The sequence below is a fragment of the Arvicola amphibius genome, chromosome 2, assembly GCF_903992535.2.
Source record: "Arvicola amphibius chromosome 2, mArvAmp1.2, whole genome shotgun sequence".
Classification (NCBI taxonomy): Eukaryota; Metazoa; Chordata; class Mammalia; order Rodentia; family Cricetidae; genus Arvicola; species Arvicola amphibius.
In genome coordinates this window covers 130,808,165-130,835,279 of record NC_052048.2, presented here as the reverse complement: position 1 = coordinate 130,835,279, position 27,115 = coordinate 130,808,165, and the positions used below count along the sequence as shown (strand labels likewise).

At 40.7% G+C, this 27,115-nt stretch overlaps 1 protein-coding gene across 2 annotated transcripts in view; it reads left to right on the top strand.

Moving 5' to 3' along the window:
- The window catches only part of Babam2 (BRISC and BRCA1 A complex member 2), a 381,270-nt gene that overhangs the window by 64,950 nt on the left and 289,205 nt on the right, over positions 1–27,115 (top strand). The window lies entirely within an intron of this gene.

Sequence of the window (27,115 nt, the reverse complement as noted above, 5' to 3'; positions counted from 1 at the left end):
CCGGGTGCTGGGATTGAATCCAGAGCTGTTATATCTTAAGCCCACTGAGGAGTCTCATAGTCTCTCTCTGTCTCTCTGTCTCTCTGTCTCTCTCTGTCTCTATCTCTGTCTCTCTCTGTGCCATGAAATTTTCCTGTTTGGGAATACCGACAGAATCAAGAACGAAGAGTGCACTTTAGAACTTCTTTCACTTTGGTGCTTTTACTCTGACGCTGATGTTTAAGTAGCTGTGACCAGCAGTCTGTTCATGCACTCTATACACTAGAAGTTGATCATTTTCATCCCGCCACCAAGAAAGCTTTGTTTTTTGTTGCTTTTGGAAAGGGTTCAAAATACTTTTAGAGCCACTTTTATTTATTTTAAACCTAACAGTTGTTCCTCTCCTCCAAGAACAAGTCTGATTATTTTCTAAAAAGTTGATTTTTTTCCTTAAGTAATATGATCATTATTACTCACAGGAAAAATAACACTGTGACCCATGTTACTGTGTTAGGGTTTCAGTGTCCCTTATTTTGTGGTATTTTTTAACAAATATTTTATATCTTTCTGAAAGAAAGCTAGTTATTGTTTATTTGCTTTAAAATGTTATTAATTTTGAAAGACAGCTGTTTAGGTCTACTTTAGTTGAATTCAAAAACTGGAAAGCTGATTTATGATATAAAGTTCAGATTTTCAAATCCATATCTCATTGAACAATCAGGCTGTAGGCATTTATTGAAACTTTATTCTGTTGCTAAAAACAAAACATAAAAATGAAGATATTTAAAGGAACTATGAATCATTTTGACTTGAGAGACCTCTTTAGCTTGGCCTTCTGGGCTGAGAAAAGAGAGAAAACAGTTTAACAATTGCTGATCTGAGTAGAGGCAACATCTACTTCCTTCCATTCACCCGGAGCTGCTCTTAGAGCCGGCTGTCATCACTGGCATGTTGTACTAGTGACAGAAACAAGCACATAGATGTAAGCAAGGCACTGGGACACAAGCCAGTAATACTAGCACTTGGGAGGACTCAGGGAGATCAGGAGTTCAAGGTCCATCCCAGCCTCAAGTGAGTTAAGAGACAGCCTGGGCTACCTGAAACCTTGTACAAAAAGAAAGAAATAAAATAAATCATATATGTAAACACAAGTGTCTTGGAGGTTCCCTAAACTGGGTTAGAAAGAATAGGGACTGGGGGACAAGACTTAGGAAACTTGTTACCCAGCTTTGTAGTTAAAATCAGATAACCCTAAAGCAGGTAAGATAGAATGCCTGTTTCTCAGGGAAAATTGAAGCTATGGCATGTGTGTAAAATTCCCCCTTTACTCTAGTGTGGCTAACTGCTCTTCAAAACCGTCCTGGTGTTCACTATATAATGTTAGGACAATAACAGGGCCAGCTTTCTCTCAACCTCATTTCTCATTGTGTCCACGTGACTATTAGTCACTTGTATTAATCTGAAATGGTATTTAGCGGCTCACACCAACAGAACAGAACCGTCAGTTTGTGGCAGATGATTTTATTTTACAGGCTTCTAAATGGTGCATCTAACCTTCTCTTGGCCCCCTCTCCATAAGCATTATGCATATTATAGCCAAATAATAACCTTTTCATAGATAGTTGTATAGGTACAAAGGCATTTAAAAACACTGAAGATTATATATAAAATTATAAACCATGAGGTAGAACCATAAAGATTTCCTAAATGTAAGTATGAGAAAATGCAGAGCCCATGGGATACAGGATTTTAATTTTAGTTTGTATTTCCTATTCAAAGGCAAAACATTTTCAGAATTTTAGATGCAGCCTACTGCATTAACTTTAAATGAAGGGCTGGAGAGATGGCTCAGTTGGCTCACTTGCTGCTCCTGCAGAGAACTTGGGTTCAGTTCCCAGCATCACGTGGTAACCTACAACATTTGGTAACTCCTGTATTAGGGATCCAGCACCTTCTTCTGACCAGGCATATACATGCTGCACAGATAGATATGCAGGCAAAACATTCACATACATAAAATAAGAAATTCTACAATCTTCTTTTATATACACATAGTAAAAGTAAATAAAACAGTTTCTAGTACATTCCAGTTTTTAATATATCAAAACAAATTTCAAAGCAATATATTATATATATATATATGTATATATGAGATACAGATCATATACATCACACACACACACACACACACACACACACAAACACACACACACATGCTCTGAGGCAGGAGGCCCTCACACCAGACCATTAAATTCACTGTAACATAGCAGGCTTTCTCGGACTGCCAGTCCCCAAATCATGGCATGGAGACTTATTATTAGTTATGAGTGCTCGGTCCTATTTTGTGCTTGTCCCACTAGCTCTTATAACGTATCCTGTTTTTCTTCATCTCTGTTTTTCTTCATCTCTGTTTTGCTTCAGGGCTTTTTACCTTTCTTTCCTTCTGTATGTTCAACCTCCATGCTTTCTCTGTCTGTATGGCCCCAGGTGCCTCTGTCTCTTTCTCCCTCATTCTCTTTTCTCTTGAGCTTAGATTTCTCCTCCTATTTATTCTCCTTGCCTGCCAGCCCTGCCTTTCCCTCCTCTGCCTTGCTATTGGCCATTTAGCTTTTTATTAGATCAATTAGGTGCTGTAGGCAGGCAGGCAAAGCAACACATCTTTACATAGTTAAACAAATGCAGCTTAAACAAGTGTAACAAACCTTCACATAGTTAAAGCAATATTCCACAGCACTGTAGCTATTGACTTTTTTAGTGGTGGCATCTGTAGTCTCTCTTGCTTTGTTTCTCTTGCTTCACCGCATTGTCTACTTGGAACTCATTCTCCAGGAATACAGGACAAATAATGCTCTGTAGAGCTCTCCATCTTGTCAGAAGAGCTCGGGACATGCATCACAACAGAAAGCCTGTCCTCTGCATGCACTAGAAGAAGAACTGACAGGAAGAGACAAGAGAAGAACTTGTCAATGCTGAGCATATCACCCACTGCTCAGTGTATCGCTGTGTTAGTTAGGGTTTCTAACTAAAAGCGAGTTGGAGAGCAAAGCATGTATTCTTACAGCTCTCAGGTCGCGTCCCATCACTGAAGGAAAGGCGAGCAGGAACTCAAAAATGGCAGGAACCTTGAGGAATGCTGCTGCTGGCTCACTGAGTTTGCTTTCTTACATAGTTCAGAAACACCTCCCCAGAATACCTACTGTAGACTGGACCCTCTCACATCGATCATTAATCAAGAAAATGCCCTACCGGTGACCTGATGTAGCATTTTCCCAGTTGAGGTTTCTCTTCCAAGATAGCTCCAGCTTATGTCAAGTTGACAGAAAAACTAACCAGGTCATTCAGCCACTTGGCGACATCATCATTGTTGGGATTTTCTGTGGCGTTAGAAATATAGGCTGATTATCCCAAACCTATAGGGTTGTAGTGAAGAGAGGCCCCATAGCCAAACACCACAATCAAGTCCACCAGCCCAGTGACGTGTAGCATGACAAAGCTCTGGTTCACTCTGGCCTTGGCCTTGGCTTTCACCAGGAGGTCAGTCATGCAGTGTTTCTTGTACATGAATCAGTTAAACAGCTCTCTCATGGCTGCAGATACTCTTTTTGTGTGTGTGTGCGTGTGAGATAAACGTGCATGTGAAGACTAGAAGTCTCTGCTGGGTGCCCTCTTCAGTTACTATCTCTCTTATATTACATTGTATTTATTTTGTGTTTGTGTGCGGGTGTGTGTGGAGGTCACAGGATAGCCTGTAGGAGGCAGCTCTGTTTCCACTACACAGGTATTGCACTCAGGTTGTTCATTGGTCGCCCATTCCTTTACCAGCTCATCTGAGTGAAAGGTCTCATGCTTACATGGCAAGCACTTTTCCAATCGAGCCACATCCCTAGTCCACTGTACTTTTTTTTTTTTAATTTTCGAGACAGGGTTTCCTGTGTAGCCCTGGATGTCCTGGAAGTCACTCTACAGATCAGGCTGGCCTTGAACTCACAGAGATCCACCTGCCTCTGCCTCCCAAGTGCTATGATTATAAAGGCATGCACCACCACCGCCCAGCCACTGTACATTTTTAAGAATAGCACGTGATCAACTTTCTAACCTCTCACCCTACTGGGTGGGTCTCAGATTTATGATTTATGTTTTATTACCTGGCCTCATATATTTTTGCTTTTTTAATTATATTTTTTTGATTTGTAAATTATAAAACAATTTTGAAACACCCTCTTAAATAATTTTGGTAGTTTCTTATAATTTGGGAAAGATGAAAGAAGAAAGTGTAAAGATCAAGATAAATTATAACTCAAGATGGTAAAGTAGATGAGATCCATGTAATTAAATTCTGATCATTCTTCAAAAAATAAATTCACTTTTCACTTAAAAGTGTACTTAAAGCCAGGCATGGTGGCACACTCCTGAGATACTTGGGGGATAGAGGCAAGAGGATCACAAGTTTGTGGAAAGATCTGGCTATCTAGCAAGTTCTAGATCAACTTGTGATAGATACTAAGACCGTATCTCAAAGAACAGAACAAAATAAAAATAACAGCAAAAATGACTTATAGTTTTGATATTTTAACTTTAATATACATTTAAAAAGGCAAACAGGTAACACCAAAACCAAATTAGAATATTTTCTTCTCAACTTACTAACCTTTAACATTTCTTGAGAGAATTGGATTTGTTAGAACTTACGTGATCCTAATAATTAACTCAGTGGAAGAATTTTAGTGTTTAGAACTAAGAACCTTCTGACATCATCTAATTACTGCACGTGATAGCAGTTTCTTAATAGCACCTCTGGTACACGGACAGAAGGCTACTGTTGCTATCAGTGACCTTACTCTCCATGGTCCAATATTACAGTTCTCATTCAAACAATATATACATTTTGTCCTGAGGACATAACAATTGTATTTCCTCATCTACATGGCAGCTTTATGTGCTGAAAGGAATATTCTCCAGAATGCTTATCTAACTTTCCTGTACCACAATTTCTTTGGTAGTAGTGGTCTTTTTTAACAAACGGGATTTCTAGAATTACTGCATTAATTGTCTGCATTAAGGAGGTGTGCACAATGGCAGCAGCCCTTCCATGAAAGAAATCATGGCTGCATTAGTTAAGGAAAATGGAAGAGTAACATATTCTGACTCAAAAGTTGATGATACAACTTTTATATATGTATCAAGTAGACTTCTAGTAAACCATCAGTCATGGAAAGTTTCTAGTGCCATGGCTTTTATTGTTTGCTCAACTTCTTTCTGAATGACTTGGATGTACTTGCTCTAATATGGAAACAGTGTTAGAGAGAGTTCTTATGATGCATTTCAACTTGTCCTAGTAGTTTAGTATGTTAGATTAGAAATAGTGCATGCAGTGAATGTGAAGTCTTTCATTCATCTCAGCACAGGAAAAATCCATCAAGACAAAATCTCAGTTCTGAGCATCTGTGCCCCCAATACAAGGGCACCCTCATATGTAAAATAAATGTTACTAAAGCTTAAACCTCATATTAAACCCCACACACTATAGTGGGAGACTTCAGCACCCCACTCTCACCACTGGACAGGTCTGCCAGACAGAAAGTTAACAGAGAAATAAGAGAACTAACAGATGTCATGACTCAAATGGACTTAACATCCTAGAACATTTCACCCAAACGGAAAAGAATATACCTTCTTCTCAGCACCTCATGGGACCTTCTCTAAAATTGACCATATACTCAGTAACAAAGCAAACTTCAACAGATACAAAAAATTGGAACAACCCCATGTATTCTTATCTGATTACAATGGCTTAAAGTTAGAATTCAACAACAACATGAAATGCAGAAAACCCACAAACCCATGGAAATTGACCAGTGCTCAACTGAATCACCCCTGGGTCAAGGAAGAAATAAAAAAATTAAGAACTTTATTTATACTTGGTAACAAAGCAAACCTCAATAGATACAAAAAATTGGAACAACCCCATGTATTCTTATCTGATCACCATGGCTTAAAGTTAGAATTTAACAACAACACGAAAAGCAGAAAACCCATAAACTCATGGAAATTGAACAGTGCTCAACTGAATCACCCCTGGGTCAAGGAAGAAAAAAAGAAAGAAATTAAGGACTTCCTAGAATTCAGTGAAAATGAATGCACAACATACCCAAACTTATGGGACACTTTGAAAGCAGTGCTAAGAGGAAAGTTTGTAGCACTAAATGCCTACATAAAGAACCTGGAGAAATCTCACACAAGTGACCTAGCAGCACATCTGAAAGCTCTAGAATAAAAAAGAGGCAAATTCACCCAGGAGGAGTACTCGAAGCCAGGAAATAATCAAATTGAGGGCTGAAATCACTAAAATAGAAACAAAGGAAGCAATACAAGGAATCAGTGAGACAAAGAGTTGGTTCTTTGACAAAATCAACAAGATAGACAAACCCTTATCCAAACTAACCAAAAAGGCAGAGAGAGAATATGCAAATTAACAAAATCAGAAAATCAGAAAGGAAAAGGGATCCATAACAACAGACACAGAGGAAATCCAGAGAACCATCAGGTCATACTTAAAAAACCTGTATTCCACAGAATTGGAAAATTTAAAGGAAATGAACAATTTTCTGGATAAATATCACTTACTAAAATTAAATCAAGACCAGATAAACAATTTAATTTTTATGTTTAGTTTTTTGATAAAGAAACCAGTTAAGTTATTAAGAAGGCCGTGCAGGGATAGAATGAAACAAGACTCTGGAAGCACAGTCTGTGGTGGAGTAATGGACACCAGGTCCCTGGTGCCGCACAACCAAAACAGGGTGTCGTTGTTACACTGCAAAAATTAATAAGCACTTTTTTGAGTTTTTGAGACAGGGTTTCTCTGTGTAACAATTCTGTCTTGGAATTCACTCTGTAGACCAGGCTGGCCTCGAACTCAGAGAGATCTGCCTGCCTCTGCCTCCCTAGTGCTGGGATTAAAGATGTGCACCAGCATTCTTAAGTCCTCAATTATTAATGTTAAAAATGTTCTGGTTCGTGTGTACATACACACATATACACAAATACATGCACATGTACTACACATACATAGTAAAATGTGTGTGCTTTATGATAAGGTTTTGTACACTGGCAGTGTGTGCATTGATGGCCTTTAGGTCTCATATTTATAATCAGCTTATCCCCCCCTCTACTCTTTATTCTGCCTTCCTTTCCCCGTCCTTGTCCTCTCATTCTTTTTCCTGACTTCATTTCTCCTCCTTCTCCACACTCTTTGTTCTTTCTCATTGTTTTCAGTTTATAAAGAACCTGGATCTTTTGTCCCATAGTTTCCTATAGGCTGAACGTGGATCCCTTCATTCTGTGCATGATTTAAATAATCTTTGTTTTTGTATATTCCGTAGGGATTGGTGATTTTCTATAGAAGTTTGTTGAGCTTCAGGTTTGTCTTTCTGGCAGGACTATTTCTTAAGGTAGGGTATCTTCATATTAGGAGCTCTATAATGCCTGGCCGTCCTGTTTATTGGTGCTGAGGATTACATTGAGGCTTTCTGTATCCCACACACACTGCACCGCTGTGCAAGCCCATCTGTCACACACAGCTTCTAATGGTTTTCCTTTAGATCCCTAATTTGTTAAAAATTACAAAATGCACTGGGTGGCATGGGCTGTTACTCCTTAACTTGGGAAACTGAGCTAGGAGAATTATGAGTCTGAGGCTTCTCTGTGTTAGTCTCCAGTCTCAAAGAGGAAAAGAGTTGAGAAATTGTGACATGCTGCTGCTATCTCTTAGTAGCTTCCTGGTGGGACTGTTTCTCTGAATATAGGGTTTTCCTGATCAAGTAGTTTGTAATCATGAGTTTAGCTGCTTTAGGAAGGACAGGAAAAATGCTTGATATTTCTCTTACTCACTGATTTTTTTTCTCTAGTCATCTGGGCCTAGAATGGCTTCTGGTTTTGCTTTCTGGCATGATTAAATGTCCCAGGCTCATCTTGTCTTTTTTACTCTGGGCCACAGCCTAATCTCCCCATTTCTCATAAGTATAAACTCTTGCAGGAGAATTGCTGTACTTTGCAGAAATGCCTGGCTGTTTTCAGTGAGTTGCGTATTAGGCTCTCCCAGGACTCAGGCTATGCCCTTGGTATGATTAAGTTGATCTGCCAGGCAAGTTTAATAGCATAAGTTCTTTTTTGTTTTACATTTCTGTTTGGTCAGTTTTTGGCTCCTTCCTTTACTTGCCTCTGGGCAAGGCACGCTGCCTTCTTTAGTAGTTGTGGGGTAGAAACGGAAACATCAAGTCCTTTATACTGTGTGTGGCTTCCTGTTGGGACACTGAGTGAGCAAAAGCAGCAGAGAGGTGATTGAAAACTCACAGAGGGCTGTGGTGAGATGATAAACCTTCCATTTTTCTAAGAGGAACAGATATTTCTTTATCAAGCAGCCAGACTTCCTGCCTTAGATTGGATTCTAGGACCAGAAGACCCCAGACAAGGATTTGGGTATATGTAATTGTTTGGGAGGTGGTTTCTGGAAGCTTTGAGAAGTACTGGTGTTCTAGTTGCTTCCTCCCTGTGATAAACACCATGGCCAAAAGCTTCTCAGGGGAGGAAAAGGTTTGTATTTGGTTTACCATACATCACAAGGGAAATCAGGACAGGAACTGAAGAAGAGGCCCTGAGGGAACTCTGGCTCACTCACTGGCAGGCCAGGAGCATCTGCCTAGGGGATGGCGCTGCGACAGTGGGCTGGGACCTTTCCATCAGTCATCAAGACCACTCACAGACACGGCTGTGGGCCAGGGTGTGGGCAATTCCTCGTTTGAGGCTCCTCTTTCCGCAGTTGTATCATACTGACAGGAGAAAGTACCAGCCTGCTGGTAGGAAGAGGGAAAGGGGAGGGGAGGCACCACCACAGGATGCTTTAGTGAGTAGTTTGTTGCTGTGGGTGAGATTAAATCCCATTGGTCACCCCCATAGCTGTGTAGGTGGCTTGCCTCCTCCTAGGGTGGAGCAAAGAAGTTGTGCGTATGTCTGTTCTTAGGCCTTCACTATTGCACAACCCAGTATATTTATTTATTTATTATTTGTGTGTGTGTGTGTGTGTGTGTGTGTGTGTGCGCTAGCTAGTATTCTAAGCTAGAGAATGCCCCTTTGCAGGCTGATGTAGGTGCTTGAACTGACTGACAGCTTGCTCATAACAGCTGCTCTTTCTTAAATGGGAGGTAGAGTTCAGGGAGAAAAGGACATGCTTTTGCTCCTGAGGGACCATTTCACAATGTCAGCTTTGGTTATTAGAAGTGAAGGATGAGAAGAGTTCCTGGTCAGCATGTGGTGGGTGGAGCCAGTGATGCTGCTAAATGTATCACAATGTATAGAGCAAGCTTCTGCAGCAAAGGAGTATCTGTCCCCCAAATGTCAGCAGTGGTGTGACTGAGAAGCAATGGGGATAGATCCACAGAGCTCATGAGTGTCAGATAACACTGGAAGGAGTACTTCCACCCTGCTCTCAGACACATATACATACACACACACACACACACACACACGCATGCATGCACTTCTATATTTATAAATTTAAACGTGGACTTTGCATGTAAGAGATAACAGGCAATATTTACTTGTGAATCTGGCTTATTTCACTTAATAGAATGCTTTGTAATTCCATCCAGTTTCCTGTAACTGTTACAAGTATCTTTCTTTACAGCTGAATAAACTTCCATTGTGCATATGGACCACATATGCGAGTTTTCCCTATCCATCTAGACTGGCTCCCTTTCTTGGCTATTGGCAGTAGTATAGGAGAACCACGGATGTGCGAGTACTCCTGTGGTGTGCTGGCAGGTATGCCCAGGAGTACTGGAGCTGTGCTAGAGCTGGATGGTATGGCAGTCCTAGTTTTAGGTTTTTGAGGGCTGTCTACACTGGCTTCCAGAATGATGGCTCTGGATGATGTGCCCACCAGCAGTGTCTAAGGGTTTGTCTTCCCTACATTCTCACCAACACATGTTGCCACTTGTTTCCTTGATGATATCTGTTCTGACTGGGGTAAGACAGAATCTCAAAGCACTGTGAATTTGCATTTCTCTGTTTTTAAAAATGAAATCTACCTATAAAAAACCTGGAACAATTATACAACGAATATCTTTCTTTTATGTAATTTATTGGTTGTTAACATTTTTCCATTAAAAATCTCTCTGTTCACAGATATATATTTATATACAGATATGAATATACAATTATATCTATCCGTGTTTTTTCACAGAATTGTTTTAAAGTAATCTGAAAATATGTTCATATTTCACCCCTAAATACTTAAGACTGTATTTCCCAAAGAAAGAACAGAGTTTATCCTGAAAAATATCAGTGCCAGTGTCATCCAAAAGGAATTTCAAATGTTAACAGTGGTCTTTCTTTCTTCCTCTCTTTATTTCTTTATTTTACTATTTTTTTTTTTTGAGATGGGTGTCTCATCTTATAGTTTAGACTGGCATCAAATTCTGGAACTTCCTGCCTCAGCTTCCTGTGTGTTGGGCTCACATCTGGTCCAATCGTCTTATATGTGGTCCACACCTTTGTCAGTGTTCCCCAGCATCCTGTTAGCTTGCCTGCATGTGATCTAGTTAAAGATAAAATAGTACATACTGGTTATATCTTGTTAATATTCTTTAATCTAGGACAGTTCTTATATCTTACATTTGTGTTTTGTTTCTTACAACATTAGCAGGTTTAGAGAGTTTAAACTTGTAGCTTTCTCGATTGTCAATTTGATCTGGGGGCTTTTCTCTGCAGGGTTTATTAGGCGATTTATTTGGTCACACTTCGGTAACAGATGGTGGTTCATCCTCGCCAGTGCAGCCATCATGAGGCTCATGACTGTCCATCTTTTCAGTGCTGCTCTTGGACTTTGTGTTCCATTTAGATGGCTTCTTCCAAAGTTTTCCAATACAGAGATGGTTTTCCCCATTTCCAGTTATTAAGGATTTGTGAAGTGACTTTTAGACTATAGATTTCTCCAGTAACATTTGATGGATGGTTTTAGTATGCACTGATGATCCCATCCTGATTTTTTTCATTTCTACCTGTTTATAGCTGTTTTTTTTTTTTTTTAAATATTTTGTCTTACGATAAAATCTCCTAGATTGCAAGGTTTATTGGGACTGTTGTGGTATGGGTGTGAAGCGTTCCCTAAAAGGTTCATATGTTGAAGGCTTGATCCCCAGCTAGTGGTGGCATTGAGAAGCTGACTGGATCATCAGTGGGCTGTCAGAACACAGGGCCTACCTGGAGGTACTGGGTCACTGGGGATATGACTCTGAAGAGTATGTCTTGTCCTTGAGCGTTTTCTTCTGGCTCTCTATGTTTCCTGGTTGTCACAGGTGAGTGACTTTCTTTCACCATGCTCCCTCATGTCTCTGTCTTGGCTAAAGCAGTGGATCCTACTGACCATGGATTGAAACCATTGGAAGCCTGGGCCTACCATGATCATCCTTCCTTATGTTGATTTTCCCCGATATTTTGGTCACAGGAAAAGAAGGCTCATTAATACAAGGACAGACTTTCTTAACTCTTTGTCACTGACACTACCTACGATAGTATAGATGCTTCATAGTTTTTGAGCAATTGAGTAAGCTAAGAGAGACTGTCTTTAAGAGATGAGCAAAAAGTCCTCTATCTTGCTAGTTTAATCCAGAGCTTTCTATTCTCATGTTCCTTTATCTCAGCTTCCTCAGGCACAGAGAACTTAATTCCCATTTGTTCCTCCATGGCCCCCCATTCACAACTGTTTTCAGAGGGTCTACCAAGTGACAACATTTCTTTTTCTTCCTTGTAAATACAAAACTGCTTAGTATGATTTTGCTTTTCCCTATATATGTTCCATAATAGATTTTTAGCTAGGCAAGGTCCCAGTGTTCAAGAAGCTGAGGTGGGAAGGCTAGACCTTGATGTCATTCTGAATTACATAGTGAGAGTCTGCCTGAATAAAAGAATAAATGTAACAAATTCAAGCCAATCTTTCCATCTTGGTCACAGTGATGTTTTCCTTATAAAAAGTGAAATGTAAGTGTGGAGTCGTCTGAGTTACATGAGGTCAAGGGTCTGTGAGCGTGTGTAGAAAAATCAAATTCTCATTGTGAACACAAGGTCCTAACCCCCATCCTTAGCACTGCAAAAAAGGCGGCAACATCAATATCACATTTGCTACATTTTCCTTTAGTTTTGTTTCCCCAGATTCTTATTCTTTCATGACAGCCATCATTACTGATTTGTTTTAAAAATAATATTTAATTCCTAACTGCTTTTTAGAACTACAGTTATCATAGAAGATTGAGACAGTTTCTTTTATTTTTTAATGAGGTCAGTGGCATCACAGTCATTAATGAAGAATTGGTAATAAATTGCACTAATGAAACAGCTTGTGAATATGCATTAGGAGATTACAAAGACTAAAGCTTTCTGCAGTGGAATATTCATTGCTTAATAAAGTAATGCTAATTTATGGCAGTTGGCTTAAAATATTGTTATTTTATGCCTTGAAATAAGTATACAAAATATGGGTTAAAAGTTCACTTCAAACTTCAAGAGTGTGATATCTGCACTGCAGACAGGTCATTCTGCTCCATTCCTAATGAGGCCGCGTGTCTCAGAACCAGTGATCTAGGAGAATCTCTCAGATACACCTCCGGATCTTATGCTTCCTTTTCTGAAACTATCCTTCCTTTCTCCCTTTGCTGGGCCTGGAACTTGTCCTGACACACAATCTATGTGCATTTGGCCACTGAGCTGCACCCTTTGTCCTGTTTTTAGTTTGAGATAGCATCTTGTTAAGTTGTCACAGTGGCCTTGAACTCATGATCCTCCTGTCTCTGCCTCTTAGCTGTTTGGGATTATAGGCGTACACCACCAACCCTGGCTCTGTAAACGATGGAAAGATGTGGTTTTCATTTTGCTCATTTTAACCGACGGGAGATGTGATAGGGATTGTCACATGATTTAGGGGCTATCATGTAGAGTGTTGCTAGCAGTGTATTTAGCATCAGTGTAGGAAGTTAAGGGGAAAATTATTTGTAAGTATGTTTCTCTCTCTTTTGTCTCTCCAAGGTCTCATACTAGCCCAGACTGGCCTAAGATTCACAACAATTCTTCTGCCTCAGCCTCCCCAGGGATAGTATTACAGGCAAGCAGCATAACACTCTTCCAATTCAAGAGAGACTCTTCCCTAGTTACTAATACTGCCTAAGAACAGAGTGCTGCCTGATGGGAGCACATTTCCCTAGAATTGGTCATGGGGACCTAGGTGGCTTTTTTCTTGTACCTTCTTTCATTTCCTTTATTCCCTTCCTTCCTAATCAGTGCTCGCTCGGTGCCATCTATATAATCACTACTAGTCGCATGTGGCTGTGGATGGTGACACGTGATTCATCTGAATTGAAATGTAATGTGTGAAAGAAACGAAGTGCTACTATTAAAAAGAATGTCATGTATCTTACAACTTGTATGTTGGTTACCAATTGAAATGTTTCATTTTGTATGTTGATGAAAAATATTTTATTTATAAATGTAACAATTGGAATTAATTGTCTGTTCAAGATAGGGAAGAGTAAACACCCTCTACTTCATCTTTTTTTCCATTTGCAACTGAAACCTCCAGAATACAGCAAGTGGCTGAGCATTCGGAAGATGAAAAAGTTGTCGACACATGCAACAGTTTGGCTCATCCTCGCATGTCTTAAAGCTGATTGAAAGAAACCCACCTGAAGGGCTTCATGTAACTCTATTTGTTTGATGTTCTAGAAAAGCAGCGTAAACAAAACAAAGAGGAGAGCAGAGGCTGCTGTGGCTGTGGGGCAATCTAGCTCCACAGGGGTAGAGTAAGGGCCCTCATGATACTGTGCCTGGGTCTGTGTGAGATACACAACTTGTGTAACATTAGAAACGCAAATTTTAGTACATCTAAATGATAAAAGTTAAGATTAAATTTCACTTGTTTCCATTTGTTTTTTGATGAGATTGCTAATGAGTCTAAAGCTGGTGGCCTGCATCATTATTTGTGCCATGCAGTGCTTCAGACATTGGCAGTGCCAAGTCTGGAGAGAAGGATTTGTTGGGAAGAGGTCCTGTAAGGAAAGCAAGGACGTGGAGATGGGCTAAAGCTAGTTGCCCCTACTTTCATTATTTTTTTTCTACAAACATATTTTGCGAGACTAATACATGAAGATTATGTACTTCTCAGATGAAATTCCTTACAGTCTGTTTCCTTCATAGTAGAAAAGAAAAACCCCATCTTTCAGGACAAAACATGCCCCATGCAGTAAATTACTAGCACATTGATTATTGCTCATCAATGATTTCTTTCTTCCTCTCTCTCTCTCTCTCTCTCTCTCTCTCTCTCTCTCTCTCTCTCTCTCTCTCTCTCTCTCTCTCTCTCTCTCTCTCTCTCTCTCTCTCTCGACAAGGTTTTTCTGTAGTTTTGGAGCCTGTCCTGGAACTCACTCTGTAGACCAGGCTGGCCTTGAACTCACAGAGATCTGCCTGTCTCTGCCTTCCGAGTCCTGGGATTAAAGACATGCGCTTTCACCGCCCAGCTGTCTTTCACATTTAGGCAAGGTGATACTTGACAGGCTATTCAACAAACTTCTGATGATTTCCTTGGGATCTGTATTCTGGTTCACAATTATTCAGTGGATAGTATTGTTTAAATTATTTCTTTTACCCCAAGAGGCTCTGACTTAATTCATCTATGGATGCCATGAAAGCAATTTTCTGGTTGGTTTTCTTTTTGTCAGATCAACACAGCAAGAGTTATCTGGGAAGAGGAACCTCAATTGAGAAACATTGTGTCCAGACAAGTCTGTGGGGCAGTTTTTTAACTGCCAGTTGATAGAGGATGACTTAGCCTACTAGGGGTGGTGGCACCCCTGATAGATAGTTCTGGGTAGTATAAGAAAGCAAGCTGAGCAAGCCATAGAAGCAAGCCAGTAAGCAGCATGCATCCATGGCTTCCGCTTCAGTTTCCACCTCCAAGTTACTGCCTTATTGTGTCCTGATGATGGACTGTAACCCAGAAGCCAAATAAAACCTTTTCTTTTGGTCATGGTGTTTTCCACAGCAGTAGAAACCTAAATATGATGGGCTGTTTCTAGGAGTATGCCAGGCCAATCTGTTGCTGATTGAGTTAGGAGAGCTAACTCCAAATGGGCTTTGATTCTAGGGATATTATGATAAATCTATGGGTAGGTCCAATGAAATTGAAATGTAATAAGGACCAATTTAAAACCCCGAATAGAGTCAGAAATTCAGCTGTCCCAGTTAAGAGTGTGGTTTATGTAGGTTAGCAGTAGTATGTAAGGAAAAGTTTGAGGTTTTAGTTGGAAGGAAGCATAATACTGCCAAAATCTATTTTGGTTTGCCGTGGTCTTTAGCCCTGCAAGGCCAGTATCTACAATGAAGGTGTGCCTTTCTCCTGCTTAGTTCTAGATATTATCTTTGCAGAGACAGGAAGCAGCATGAGAAGCGAACCGTGATCAGGGTAGCTGAGGAGTAGTGAAAGAAACAGAACTGCACAGCTTGGCCAAGAGGTGACTCATGGCCAGGTAAAGAGAGAAGTCACAAGAACTGCCTTCAAATAATGTAAAGGCTATGATAATTGAAGATGAATTTATTTTATAAACTCCTACGAACAAGTACATAGAGTTTTTTTTTGGGGGGGAGATTTAAATTTCAGCATAAGGAAACATCTTGTAGTTGGAGCTAATTCTTAGAACTGAGCCGCTTCTCTAGTCTTCTGTAAGACTCTGCTGTTTAAGTCTGCCTTCCTTTGTGAGAATCTCCTTCACCCTGATGTTTTCTGGCCTGACGTTCCCTCCTCATACTGGGCATTATAGTAAATAAGCATTTAATAGAGCAATTTATAGGGATAATTTGAAATGTTTATTTGAAGCTGCACTTGTTTGCAGTCCTTCCTACTGTGGTGTAGACAAAGTGGCATGGCCATATTTTACTGGGCTAGAGCAGCCCATGGGCAGGCTGTGTTTCTTCTGTTTGGAGTGGGGTTAGAACATAGGGTCTGCTTGGCAGTGCTGGTGATGGCCCCTCTCACATGTGTACTTGGATTTCTGTGCATCCCCAGATGTGTTACATCGGGAAGCAGTTTTGATGTGCATTGGTCCTACTGTGGTAGAGCAGCAAGTTTCAGAGGATAATGTCAAACAAAACTTGAAACTGCTTTTGTTGTTAGGTGACTCTAATGCTTCTAAACTCTGGATGCCTCACTGCTCTCTTTCTCTCTTAGCCTCACCTCCTATCACCTTAGGTCCTATTTTTACTTCTGTTCTCCTGCCTACTCTTCCTTTTTATGACAGCTTGAAGTAAGCAGTACCCAAGTCACCTGTGCTCAGTGTTCACATCGTCTTCTCCAGGGTGAGATAAAGGAAACACAGTGTTATTGCCTTTCCCTGTGATTTGTGTGCAGCTCTGTGTTCCCACAATGTCTGCCTAGAGGTCAGGTGCTGTATTCTCACTTCCTTCATAACTCCCCGGGTGTCCAGTGAGTGCATCCGTGCGGGTATATTTTTAATAAATGCTCTTGACTGATTTACTGACTGTTCTCCCTAGCAAGAAAACAATGCCACACGCTCCTTCCAGGAGCCTACTGAGCTTTGAGGCAAGTGTTTCAGAAGTTCTTTGAGGCTGGTAGTACAACTCTGAGAAGTTCAGAGCAGTGTGAGACCCCAAAAAGCATGTAAATGGCCTTATTTGTTTTCAAAATAGTCGCATGATATGCTTGTTGTATGTAATCTAGCAAACATCACTTCTCTACTGCAATTTTCTTAGAAATTCCTTTCAATTAGAGTATAATAATTTGGTATACAATATTCCTCTTTTGAAAAATTCACTTTACTGTGAATTTAGATGTTTTTGGTTGCCTTAAACTAAAATGATTAACATTTAATGACACATTTTTAGCATTTTTAGTTCTCTTTTAAAAGGACATATTTAAGAAAGTTCTTAAAATGAAAATAGTTAAAAGTATTCATATCATAAAGATCTTCCCTTTATTTTTTATTTCTTTAAAACAATTTTATTTTACATACCAACCCAGTTCCCTCTCCCTTCCATCCTCCCCCTACCTACATCTTCTTCCCATCCCATCTCCATCCACTCCTCAGAGAGGGTGAGGCCTCCCATGGGGAGTCGACAAAGTCTGTCACATCACTTGAGGCAGGACCAAGGCCGTCCTTCCTGTATCTAGGCTGAGCAAGGTATCCCTCCATAGGAATGGGCTCCAAAGAGCCAATTCATGCATTAGGGATAAATACTGGTTCCACTGCTAGTGCTCCACAAACTGCCTAAGCCAATTGTCACCCACATTCAGTAGTTCAGTTTTATGCAGGTTTCTCAACTTTCAGTCTGGAGTCAGTGAGCTCCCACTAGCTCGGGTCAGCTGTTTCTGTGGGTCTCCCCATCATGGTCTTGGCCCCTTTGCTTGAAATATTGCTCGTCCCTCTCTATGACCGGATCCAGTAGTTCGGCCCAGTGCTTAGCTATGGATCTCTGCATCTGCTTCCATCACTTACTAAATGAAGGTTCTATGATGACAAAGTAGTCATCAGTCTGATTACAGGGGAAGGACATTTTAGGTACCCTCTCCACTATTGCTTACATTCTTAGCTGGGGTCATGCTTGTGGATTCCTGGGAATTTCCGTAGCACCTGGTTTCTCGCTAACCATAATGACTTCCTCTTTCAAAGTATCTCTTGCCTTGCTCTCCCTCTCTGTCCTTCACCCAACTCAAACTTTCTGATCCCTCATGTTCCCTTCCTCACTTCCCTTCTTCCCTCCCCACACCCTTACCACACTCCCCTGTCTCCCTATGCTGCCACTTTACTAAAGAGATCTTGTCTACTTACTCTTCTGGAGGGATACATGTATGTCTCTTAGCGTTTCCTGTCTCCTCTGGGGTTGTGGACTGTAGGGCAAGGGATCATTGTAGAGTTCCTTATGAGTAGAACTCTTAAAATTGCATTTTCAACATGATTTTATTTACAAAAAATAGACTTACCCACAACCACTCAGTAAACACTTTATAATTTATTTGTTTTAAGATCATGTTTCTTGAAAGTGGGGCAGTTTTTTGCATCAGATTTAAAAGCAGCTTTATTGACTATAATTCACATACCATGCAATCCACCCTTTAAAGTGTATGATCCAGTGGTTTCCAGTGTAGTCACAAAGCTGTGCCACCGCCACCACTGATTCTTCCTTCCCATCACTACAATAGGAAACTTAAATGCTAGCATTCACTTTTTCTCCTACCCTCAGGCGGTCACCAAGTTCCTTCTGTCTTTACATTTGCGTAGTTTGAACATTTCTTATAAATGGAGCCGTAGAGTAATAATACAAGTGACCCTCGTGGTTTTTAAAGCTTAGCATTAATGATTCCAAACTTTTGCCTACATTGTATCATGTGTAATAATTAAGTATATTCCTCTTCCCCTCTTCTTTCTCTGCCCTCTTGCTTTATATTTTATTTATCCTGTCTTCAGTCGATGGGTATTCGTTGTTTATACTTCCAGCTCTTGTGAATTATGCTGGTAGGAGATTCATGTGCCTGCTTTTGGGTGGACATGGTTTTAGATCTCTTGGGATATCTAAGGGGAGCTGCAGGGTCCAGTGGGTAGCTCCACGTCTAACTTTCTGAGGAACTGCCAGGCCATTCAGCTGCATCATTTTGCATCTCGCTAGCTATGTTATAGAGTGTCAGTTCCTCTGCAGCCTCTGCATTACTTGTTAGCCTCTTTCTTTTTCATTATGGGTGTCCTAGTGAGCTGTGCCATGCTATCTCATTCTGATTTTGATTATACCTCTCCCTGGTGTCTCATTGAACATCTATGGGCTTTTTGGCCATTTATAAGTGGAGAAACATCTTGTAACAGCCTTTCCTCATTTAAAATTTGGGCTGTCTTTTTCTTACTGAGTTGTTAGTTTCCTTTACATAGTCTGCATGTTTTTATATGCCACTCTATATATTCTGTATATTCCTTATAAAATATGTTGTTTGTCAAATTTTCTCACATTTTATGGGATTTTTACTTTCTGGATACTGTTCTCTGAAGGACAATAGCTTTTAGTTTTAATGAAGTCTGATTTTTCTTTTGTTGGTGGTGTTGCTTGATTTGCTTTTGGGTGGAAGAAACTTTTAGAGTTTGCTTCAACAGATTAGAGTCAGAATCAGCAGAATGTATAGATTCACAGAGGAGATTTATGAGAAGAAGGGACCCATGTGACAGGAAGGTTGGCAAGTTCTATGACAGACTGTCTATACACTGTAGCTGCAGGATCCTGGCCTGGAGCATTGACCCAGGCCCATTTAGAAAGCCAAGAACTGGAGATGCCAGTGATGCAATTCTCAGGGCAGGGCGAGGCCAATGACTAGAGACCCCAGAGGATGCTGCTGTAAGTCCTGCTAGGTCCTGCCTTAGGCCGCTCGGATTAACATGTCAGTCTCCTGTGTCACAAAATACTTGTAGGAACACCCACAACTCATACTTGAACCTTTGTCCGCTATTCCTCTAGTCAAGTTGATTCCTAATACTAACCTCTGCAGAAATGACTGCCCGACTCAGTGCTTTGAGGAGTCATTCTTAAACCTTCCTAGGTAATTTTAGTAATTTTTTCATTTTCTTGTTACCTTTAGGACTCGGATCCATTTTGTGTTAATTTTTCTTCTTTCTTTCCTTCCTTCCCTTTTCTCTTTCTTTCTTTTTCTTTTTCTTTTTTAGATTTTTGAAACAGGATTGCTCTGTATAGCTTTGGAGCCTGTCCTGGAACTCACTGTGTAGACCAGGCTGGCCTCAAACTCAAAGAGATTTGCCTGCGTCTTCCTCCCGAGTGCTGGGATTGGAGGTGTGGCTACCACCGCCCTACTGCCTGCTTCTTCCTCCTGAGTGCTGGGATTGGAGGTGTGGCCACCACTGCCCTACTTGTGTTAGTTTTTCTATATTGTGTGAAATTAGGGCCCACTTCATACATGGCTGTTTAGTTGTTTCAACAATATTTGTTGAAAAGATACTTTAAAAATGTTTTTAATTTATTGTTATTTATACATATAGGTGTTGATCTACATGAGTATATGCCACTTGTGTGTGGGTTCTGGCTGAGACCAGAGGAGTGTGTATGATCCCCTGAAACTGGAGTTCTGGGTGGTTCTCAACTGCCCAATGTGAACACTGGCAACTGAGCTTGGTCCTCTGAAATGGTACATGCCTTGCTGTCTTAAACAAGTTTCTTTTCAGTGCTTGAGGTAAAACTCCGAGTTTCCTACATTAGGCAAGTAGCTAGTACTCTACTATTGGACATCTCTAACCCCTAAATATATTCTTTTCTTTGCAGGGTGGGGCAGTATCTTATTATGAAGCTCGGGCTAGCCTAGAGCTTGCTATGTAGCTTAGTGTGGAGTTTGAAAGGCAATGGCCCCCAAAGGGAATAACTCTGTTAGGAGGTGTGGCTTATTGGAATAGTTGTGGCCTTGTTTGAGAAAGTTTGTCATGGTGGAGGTGGCTTTGAGGTTTCATATATGCTCCAGCCATGCCCAGCGAGGCAGTTAACTTTCTGTTGCCTTTGGATCAAGATGTAGAATTCTCCAATACCATGTCTGCCTGTACACCACTATACTTCTAGCCACCATGCTCACCCCCCCCCCCGACCATAATGGACTAAACCTTTGGAATTGTAAGCTACGACCTCAACTAAATGTTTTCCTTTATAAGAGTGGCATTGCCGTGGTGTCTCTTCACAGCAGTAGAGACCCCAAGGAACCCAGGCAGACATCAGGTTCACAGTCCTCCTGCTTCAGACTCCCAAGTCCAGTTAGTGTTGTGCTCTACACCCAGCTTAGCAGATTTGTTTAATTTTATTTATTTATTTCTGAAATTCTGACTTTTGAGACAAAGTCATGCTATGAGCCCATGTTGTCCTCACAATGATGTTAGGTCATGCTGGCCCCCAGCTCAGAATCCTCCTACCTGAACTTCCAAAGGGCTGGTTACAAGTGTGTGTCACAGTACCCAGCCTCTAGATGTGAAGTTTAAGTGTTGTTTAGTATTACTAGATGCAGTCATGGAGCTTGTTCACTGTGTGAAACAGACTTGATGCCATTAAACAGAAACATCTGCTGTCCCCTCTCCCCAGCCATTGGTACCCACCATTCTGCCTCCTATGAGGCATAATAGTATTTATCTTTTAATTTACTTAAGTTGACACAATGTCTTTATGGCTCATCTATGTCTTTCTTTTAAGGCTGAATCATAGCCCATTGTGTGACATGTTTTTATTCATTTATCTGTTGATGGGCACTTGGGTCAATTCCATCCTGTCTGTTGTGAATCATGCTGCCATGAACAAATACATCTTTGAGCCCTTATTTTTAATTTGGGAGGTGTTATACTCCCTGAAGTGGAATTGTTGGATCATATGGTAATCTAGTTTTAACTTTTGAAAGAGCCTCCATTCTGTTTTCCATAGCGGTAACATCATTTCACACTCATACCAACACTGTGTAAGGGCTTGGGTTTCTCTTCTTCTTCTCCCACACTTGTTACTTTTTGTGTGTTTGTGTGTAATAGTTGGGTATCCTAATGGATGCAAGGAAGTAAAATGACTTTTTTTGTGGAGGGGAACTGAATTACCTTGCAGCTCTTTGAAGAATCAAATGACCTTAAGATTGAAAGCATTTATCTATCTATTGGTCAATCGATTATTGATCTATTGGCCTATCTATTGCATCTATCTATCTACCTACCTATCTATCTATCTATCTATCTATCTATCTATCTATCTATCTATCATCTATCTATCTCTATTATCTATCTATCTATCTATCTATCTATCTATCTATCTATCTATCTATCTATCTATCTATCTATCTATCTATCTATCTATCTATCTATCTATCTATCTATCTATCTATCATCTATCTATCTATCATCTATCTATCTATCTATCTATCTATCATCTATCTATCATCTATCTATCTATTATCTATCATCTATCTATCTATCTATCTATTATCTATCTATCTATCATCTATCTATCTATCTACCATCTATCTATCTATCTATCTATCATCTATCTATCTATTATCTATCTATCACCTATCTATCTACCTACCTACCTATCTATCTATCTATCTATCTCTCTCTCTCTCTCTCTCTATCATCTATCTATCTATCTATCTATCTATCTATCTATCTATCTATCTATTATCTATCATCTATCTATCTATCTATCATCTACCTATCATCTATCTATCTATCTATCTATCTATCTATCTATCTATCTATCTGTCGATATGGTGTCATGTAGCCACCCTGCCTGCAGAACACTGAACTGCAGTCTGAATCTGTTGGCTGATGTCTGTTGATGCCCACTATTACACTCCTGAGTTTCTGTGACTTCATAACAGCTTTGGAAATTGAGAACCAGGAATCCTTAAATTCTTTTCTGTCTCTCCCTTGTTTTCAAGATTCTTTTTTGTTATCTGGAAGTCTTGCATCTCTATACGAATTTTAGAATTGGCCTTTCAATTTCTGCAGAGAATCTGTTGAGGATTTTGTGTCAAATCTGTAGATCAGCTTGCTTAGTATTGCCCCTTAGCAACATTAAGTATTCTGATACATGGAGACATCTTTCCGTTTACTTAGACCTTTTATAATTTCCTTTAACATTGTTTTACAGTTTCCAGGGTATAAAGTTCATCCGTAAATTTATTTTTAAGCAGATTTTTTGATGCCATTGTAAATGGAATTGTTTTCTTAAATTTGGGTTGTTCCTTGATTGCTAGTGTACAGAAGTGGAGTTGTTTCTTTTTCCATTTATCTTGTGTTTGGAAACCTCTGAGACTCCTTTTTAGTTCATGTAGTATTTTCATGGATTTGCTAAGATTTACCATATGCTGGACTATATCACCTATGGCAAGAGGTCTTTTGGATCCTTTTGTTTTTTGTTTTTCTCCCAATGTAGATCCTTTTTAGCCCTCTTTTCTGCCCTGGCTAAAGCCTCCAGTACAACACTGAAATAGAATCAATTCTGGGCAAGTGGTTTTCCACTGAGCCCTGCTGCTCCAAGCGTTGGAATTTGGCATGTTGTTTTTTTTTTTTTATTAAGAATTTTTAAAATACAATCTTTTTTCATTTTATATAGTTATCCCTGTTCCCACTCCCTCCCCTCCTCCCTCTCTACCTTCTCCTCCACCCCACCACTCATCCACTCCTCTGAAAGGTTAAGGCTTCCCAAAGTCTGACACTTCATTTCCAAGCAAGACCAAGGTCCTCCTGCCCATATCTAGGCTGAGCAACGTATCCCTTCAAAAAGAATTTGCTCCTAGATGCTAGTTCAAGCACTGGGGATAAATCCTGGTTCCACTGCCAGTGGCCCCACAGACTGTCCAAACCTTACAACTGTACCCCACATTCAGTGAGCCTGGTGCTATGTAAGTTCCCCCGCCATCAGTTCAGAGTCAGTGAGCTCTCACTAGCTCAGGTCAGCTGTTTCTGTGGGTGTCACCACCATGGTCTTGACTCCTTGCTTATATTATCGCCCCTCCCTCTCTCAGACTGGTCTTCAGGAGCTCTGCCTAGTGCTTCACTATAGATCTCTGTATCTGCTTCCATCAGTTGCTGGTTGAAGGTTCTATGATGACAATTAAGGTAGCCATCTATCTGATTATAGTGAAAGGCCAGTTTAGGCATCCTCTCTGCTGTTCCTTAGCGTCTTAGCTGGGGTCATCCTTGTAGATTCCTGGGAATTTCTTTAGTGCTGTGTTTCTCAATAGCTCTTTAATGGCTCCCTCAATCAAGATATCTCCTTCCTTTCTTCCCTTCACTGTCCTTCCCACTTCTTGAGCATCCTATTCCCTCTTGTTCTTCTCCTCCCTCCACTTCTCCCCTCCCCCTCCACTTCTCCCCTCCCTTCTAATTCTAATTCTCCCCAACTCCTAATTTTCTCAGGAGGTCTTGTCTGTTTCCTCTTCGGGGGGGGGGTGTCAGTGTATGTCTCTCAGGGTTCTCCTTGTTACCTAGCTTCTCTGGGATCATTAGTTTCTGAGCATTAATTCCCAATACATTCTAGCTTGGCTTCCCCTAAAACGTCTGATGCCTGTATTCTATTACCTTAATGAAAAACATTCTGAAAGTAATTAAGTAAGCAACCTGAAAGACACATTCCTAATGAATTGTGTACTTTTCTTAAGGATTCATGCTGGCTGATATATGTGGATAGAATAAGTAATGAGGACATTCATACTGCCTCTTCTAGTGGTTCTTGTCCATGGCGTGGACTTAGCACTTTTGGTATTTATGATTCGTAGGGTGTTGTTGGCAGTTGGAGATAGTGATAGTGAAGGTTTGTAAAGGAGGTGGTGGTTGTATTACTTTGAATAGTTTGATCTGTACCCACTTCCTGTACGTTTCTTTGCTTAAGCTTAGTCCTCCTGGAAGCTCTGGCTGAAACTCTGCTGTACTTGTTAGTCACTGTAGACTTCCTCAGCACTTAGATACCATTGTCTTCCATATTCTGAGCCTTTCTAAAATGGATTCTCTGGGAGCGGCACTTTGCCTTGTAAGAGACATGAAATGAACACAAGAACTCATTCATTCTCTGGATGCTTACAATATATGTAGAGAGATCAAGTATGTGTACTTACCATGTAATGAGGACCTGCGGGCCGGCTTCCCGCCTCCTGGCTCCCAGCCACCGGCTAGCTTATGCCCCAAAATAACAACACACAAATTGTATTCTTATTTTAAACACTGTCTGGCCCATTAGTTTCATCCTCTTACTCACATCTTGACTAACCCATATCTAATAATCTATGTAACACCACGAGCGGTGTCTTACCTGGAAATATTCAGCATGTCTGACCTGGCGGCGGGCTTCATTGCATCTGTCTCCCTGAGGAGAGGCATGGCAGTCTGGCTCAGAGAGCAGAGGCATGGCAATTTATTAACTTCCCTTCCCAGCATTCTGTCTACTCCGCCCACCTAAATGCTGGCCAATCAAATGGGCCAGGCAGTTTCTTTATTAACCAATGAAATCAACTCAAACAGAAGACCCTCCCACATCATTACCATATACTGTTTAGAGTGATTCTCTGCCTGCCTGCTTTCCTTCCTTCCTCCCTCCCTTCTTCCCCTTTCCCTCCCTAGTGAGACTCCCTTGGAGAACTTTCTTTCTCCTTTCTTTCTTTCTTTCTTTCTTTCTTTCTTTCTTTCTTTCTTTCTTTCTTTCTTTCTTTCTTTCTTTCTTTCTTTCTCTTTCCCTCCCCCTCCCTCCCTCCCTCCCTCCCTCCCTCCCTCCCTCCCTCTTTCTTTCTTCCTTTTATGAGTGGTGATCAGTTGGAAATATAGCTTTTAGGTTAGGGTGAGAGGTGTGTTCACTTGTCTCTTAGCATTGAGACTTCGTCTGGCTTAGACCTGTACAGGCCCTGTGTGTGCTGCCACAGTCTGTGAGTGTACATGGATGTCAGTTTTGTTGTGTCTAGAAGGTTCTGTGTTGTTCTTGTCTCCTGCATGAAATGTGAGCCCCCTTAAGATGGGTATTTTTGAATGAACAGTATATCACGGTGCCTCATATGTAGCTCGGGCTTATAATTTTTAAAATTAATAGAGCCATAAAGCAGTATAAAACTATAATCAATTACTCAAGCAGTGTTGTAACCAAGCAGTACTGATGAAATTCATGAGTAACAGTGATCAGTGTTTTGCAGATTATGAGGAAGGGCACTATGAAGGAGAAGGTAATTCGAGTGGGTTTGTGAGTGATGTAAACTGAGCAAGAGGAGAGCTGTCTGACCTGGGTGCCACAGTGTTTGGAAGGCATTGAGTTGATCATAATGGCCAGAATAGATGGTTTGTAATGGCTTGTTGATGAACAGAAGGGTAGATAAATAGGGAAGAACATCATATTTTGGAGGTCTTTAGAACCATTTTGTAAGGTTTACTATTACAATATTGAACATGAAAGAATTAATGAAATTTTCTGAGTTGCAAGTTTCCAGGTAATGCAGTACTTCAGTAAGATTTACTTGTGGGGTAGTGTATACTGTAGGGTGGAGGGCAGGTGGTACTAGGCTCCTATATAAGAGGGTATGATTGAGTTCTTTTGGTGTTTCAGTTTTTATTAGCAGAATTCTTGGGTGTTAGTGCCTAGTGTAGTCTCTAGAGCAAAGTTCAGTTCATTATTCAGTGAAAGTATGAATGGTGGATGGGCTGAGCAGGGCTTGGATGGATCTGGCAGCAGCAGGGACAGTCCATGCTAGGTTATTTGGAGGAACTATTGAGACAGTGTTTGCGCTAGAGTATGAGAGCATGGGCTGTCACAATCACATCTTTATGCTTGCTGAGCCTGATGTGAAATGCCTAGTGCATACAGATGTAAGGGCTCAATTTAGAAGTGAAGCCGGACGTTTCATTTCGGGTAGCATTATGTAAATCTTGTCTTTTGAACAGTGAAAGTGAATGGACCGACAACCGTGTTGTGTGTGTGTCCAGAAATGCACACACTATGAAATGCTTACGGCCCAGTGTGTGCTGGACCGTCTGCAAACCAGTCTGCTGACTCGCTTTAGCAGAAAGATAGGACTGAAGCTGTGGGTGAGTAGAGAGAACACAGGGCAGAATAAGGAGACAGAAAGAAACAGAGAGACCTTTCAACTTTACTGTGCTTCTGAGGCTCCGAATCCTGTTTTACCTTTATGAACATCCCTGTTATCAACAAGGCACTTCTCTATGACTTGTTGAGACTTTACTGAATGGCAGACATGGTGCTGAGCACACTGCCTCCTTCACTTCACACAGTAGGTCCTGTTATGTCTGCACCACTGTGCAACTGTACTCCTGTACCACGGTACCACTGAGGCACTGCGCCACCATACCATTGCACCACTGTACCACGGCATCACGGTACCACCACAACACTGTATGCACCTCTACACCACTGCGCCACTGTACCACTGCACCACTTGTTTATCTGGTAAACAGAAGGGTAAGTGGTCAAAGCCTTCCAAAGGTCTCTGAGTTAATAGTGATTAGGGAACCTTGAAAATATAACCAGGCCTATTTGACATCAAGCCAGAAGCTCTTTCCATTACTTCAAAGGTATGTCT